We start from the raw sequence: 4,401 nt of genomic DNA on the forward strand, positions 1-4,401 counted from the left end.
AAAAGGCTGTGGTTTTAAAAGCTTTTGTTCTTTGCCTGAAAACAAGAGAACTTTGGTCAAAGCCAATTCTTAAAAGTAACTTGTCCTTAAACATAATTTGAAAGGCAGTGGAGGCTTGCTTCCTCATTTAAGAGTCCTAACTTTTCTTCTTTCAAACAGGCAAAACAATGAACTATAATTACAGATACCAGTTTCTTCTCTCAAAATCTGAAGTTTATATTGAAAAAACAACCCAAACAAACCATATTTCCTATGAACATCTAAAAAAAATATATCAAAAGCATTAAAGAAAATAAGGTCTTGGAAGAAGCATCAACCTTTTGGGGCAGTATGTTCCTAAGATTAGGCTCTAAGATTTCATAACAGAAAGCCCAGAAATTATTAGAACAAGTCTTTTTACATGAGCAAACACTCCCAGTTACAGTATCGTTTTGGCATCCAGATCTTTGACTCAGCCTTTTTCACGCAGTCTCAATTTTACTAGGCTTGCCTTCTGGATTATCTGAACCTACAAACCAACTCTAGATTATGATGCTTTCTAGGCACACCTGCAGCACAATGAGTGGTACCCACCACACCCTAACACTACCCAGCCCTTAACACCTTATATAGAGCGACGGGTCCCAGGAAGATGTTAAAGCTGAGCCAAATAACCTACATCTTGATTTCAGACTAAGATTAATGAGTGCTTTTAACGAAATTACCTTATTTAAAGAATCTGGAGAAAGATATATATATAAGGTAATTCAATACTCAAACTGCAATCTCAACTAACTAGGCTTAACAGATGTATGGACTAATTGGTAACCCAGTAACTCCTACAGATTTGCAGTATTATAAAATTTGGTTCCCACAGTATTCATTACCCTTCATGATGAAGTACAAAAGTTTAGGGTTAACCTGTTTAAATTTTTTCCAAGTCAACCACATAAAGTTTTACAAGGATGATCTAACCAATTATCACAGAACCCCACTAACTAAAGGGGACTGATTGTTAGGTGGAATTTTACTTTAATCAGTAACTGATTTATCAAGTGATCTGTTTTAAGTGCCTGTTAAGGATCTTCCAGTAGAAAATGAAATATTTGCTTTTCCATTTTGAATACACACCAAATTTCTGATCAAAGAAAGGTTACTTCCATTTTTACATAACAAACATTAGAGACCACGGAACCTTATTCTAACAAAACACTAATTACAACGACCACTTCCAGAAAGTGGGATTACCAGGCTAGATAAGATCCCAAGTAATAGGAACTATTTTTTGAAGAGTTCAATCAATTTAAGTTTGAAAACGGTTTCATTATTTAAAAAATCTATTAATTTAGGCAAAATTGTATAACAGATCGACTATAAAATCTTTTATTTTTAACTTAACCTGTTTAAGGGGCCAATATGACTTTGGCAAATTTGAATAACAGCACAAAATAATGTTATCCAAATTGAATAATTTATTGCTGGTCTGAGACTTGCCTTGTTTTACACTTAAGTAGAATTTACATTATTTCCACAGGTAGCAGATAATCAATATTTAAAGGAATTTAAGAGTGACCTATTCAATAAGGCAGTCATCTTGGTAGCAAACTTTTATTGAAATCTTAACATAACTCAAGCTTTATAAAAAGCCAACATAATTGGAAATTGGGTTCTCCCCTAAAGCCCTAAGTGTTCAAAGCTTGAAACGGTTAATTTAAAATTAAGCAAACAAATATAACAATGACAGAATCCCCTGCAGCAGATCCTGCTGAAATACTTAAAAAAAAAAAAATCTAAATGAGCTTAATCTTTACAAAAGTTATTTTAGCTCAAAAGCTATAAAATCAAAGTTATCTTAATTCTACAAAGGGAGAGGATCTTTGACTTCATGCCATTTCTTTAGAACCTCATCTTTTTCATCAAATTTGGCTACAAATCTAATTTTTGTATGCCCCTTTTTTCGGGAGATTCTTCTTGCAGAAGAGGCCAAGTACAAACGTGAAAGAGTAACTGCCTAAGCAAGTAGGAAAGTGTTCCGTAATAGTGTGCAAAGAATGTAGAGTTCTGGGTTAATCTCTGGAACTCGATCTGGATCGTGACCTTGTCTTTGAATGAGATCTAAAATGGGATCTTGAAGTTCTTTTTGGTGGAGAGGACACAGAACAGGCCTTTGAGGGTGGTGCAGGTAGGGGTGAATTGGAACGAGACTGGCTCCTTGATCTAGATTTTGACTTTATATCACCTTTCCCATTTTCTTTGGGGGCACGAGATGGAGAACGAGACCTGTTTCGAGATTTCTCATATTCATCCTTCGATCTGCTCTGAGAGCGCGAATGGGAGCCTCGATCAGACTTAGGTTTAGATTTGCTTTTTGATCTAGATTTCCTGCCTTTTGAACGAGAACGTGATCGACCTTTGCTCCGAGACCTGGATCGGGAGCAACTTTTTGAGATACTTCAAGATCTACTGCGGCTGCTCCTACGACTCCTACTTCGTGACCTTCTTCTAGTCCGTGACCTTGATCTGCTTCCAGAATAAGACCGCCTGTCGCTAGTTCGTGGTTTATCTTCCATTAGTCTTATACTTCTCCCGTTGATTTCCGTACTGTCCGGCTTATCCAAAGCACGCTTCATGTCCGAGTAGGAGCAAAACTCACTGACGTCTTCATTTGTGCTTTCTTCGTGAGCATCCGCATAGGTTACTTTACCTGCTCGTCTCATGAAATCCTTTAAATCTCGCCAACTGCAACGACTAGAAAGGTGTTCTACAATAAACCTGAATTCTGCGTGTACAGGTGGTCCAGATTTCGCCTCCGCCAGAGGTTCTCTGACTGCCATATCCGCCTCCACCACTGCGGCTTCCGTAGCTGTAGCTGCCAAGCTCGCGGCGCGGGCCCCGGGCGTGCTCCACGATCACGTGCTCCACGATCACGTGCTCCACGATCACGTGCTCCACGATCACGTGCTCCACGATCACGTGCTCCACGATCACGTGCTCGCCGCAGAGCTCCCTGCTGTTCAGCCCGTACACGGCGTCGCCGGCGTCGCGGGAGTCTTTGAACTCCACAAAGACGTACCCGCTTTTAAGGTCTATTTCGAGAAGGTGGCCATAGCCACTGAAAAAGCGCTGGATGTCCTTCTCCCGGAGGTTGTAGCTCAGGCGTCCTATGTGGACGCGCAGCATGTCCGTGGCGGTTGAGGGGCCTGAGGGCCGGCTGTGGAATGGCAGACTGCAGAGGCAGAAGCCGTGGGGCGGGGGCGGGGATGGCAAGACCCCGGACACGCACTGCCCACTGCAGCGGCGGCTGGATCCAGCCACACGATCAGCTTTGTGTTTTTTTGTTTTTGCGGTACGCGGGCCTCTCACTGCTGTGGCCTCTCCCTCTGCGGAGCACAGGCTCCGGACGCGCAGGCCCAGCGGCCATGGCGCACGGGCCCAGCCTCTCCGCGGCATGTGGGATCTTCCCAGACCGGGGCACGAACTCGTGTCCCCTGCATCGGCAGGCGGACTCTCAACCACTGCACCACCAGGGAAGCCCAGCTTTGTGTATTTTTGACTTTTCACTTTCTTTATTGCCTTGTGGCTCTCAGCACCGCACACTGCCGGTCAATTTAAAACCTGTAAGTGCCTCTGAGAGTAAATTGGACATAAGTGAATAATCAAGAAACTGCACGTGTTCCTTTGGAGACATTTTAGTTTTTCTGCGACAGTTCGAACAAATTGTGTTCACTGCAAAAGAGAAGGGAACGAATGTTTGACAGAAAGGAGTTACCTATTCACTTGTTAACTTTTCGTAGAGTTCAATCATGTAAGGAAAAAACTTATTTCTTACTCACTGTATTCCTAACACATAACATAGTATCTGACACAGAATAGGTATGTAATAAATATTTTTAGCGGTTTTTAAGTAAAGGAGCAAAGAAAAGCTTAGGTTTTATGTGAAAAGATATACAAGAGAGATCAAAAACAATGTGTGCATATTTGGTTGGATAAGCTGAAAATCCCCAGTATCCAGCTTTGTTTTGAAAAAAAAAAAATAGTCCAGGTTTTGTTTGTTTGTTTTTGTTTGTTGATTGGAAACAAAGGTAATATATTTAGGAGTGAAATAGTAAACACACCAATTTCTTAAAGTCAAAATAGCCCCAAGAATATGGAAACAAATCAAGTGGACTTCATCATTTTTTCCCTTTCATCTGAACACTTTGTTGAATTGCAGAGAAATAGAAAGTCATAGAGGGAGAAGGTCGGAAGGTTGAAGAAACAAAATTTTAAACTGAGTTAAAAGAAGAACTATAATTAGCCACAAATTAAGGAAAACTACTGACTTGAACACCCAAGATTAGAAATAGTTGACATCAAAGGATGTAGATCAACTAGTAAGAGTGTTTATTTTCAAACAGAAGGTCAGGGAGAGGGGAATAGCAC

General features: G+C 40.9%; 1 pseudogene; it reads right to left on the reverse strand.

Moving 5' to 3' along the window:
- Positions 1-1,984: 1,984 nt before the first annotated feature.
- Positions 1,985-3,159, reverse strand: LOC102991943 (serine/arginine-rich splicing factor 6-like; annotated as a pseudogene).
- Between the last annotated feature and the right edge of the window lie 1,242 nt (positions 3,160-4,401).

Source organism: Physeter macrocephalus, chromosome 1, assembly GCF_002837175.3.
Source record: "Physeter macrocephalus isolate SW-GA chromosome 1, ASM283717v5, whole genome shotgun sequence".
Lineage (NCBI taxonomy): Eukaryota > Metazoa > Chordata > Mammalia > Artiodactyla > Physeteridae > Physeter > Physeter macrocephalus.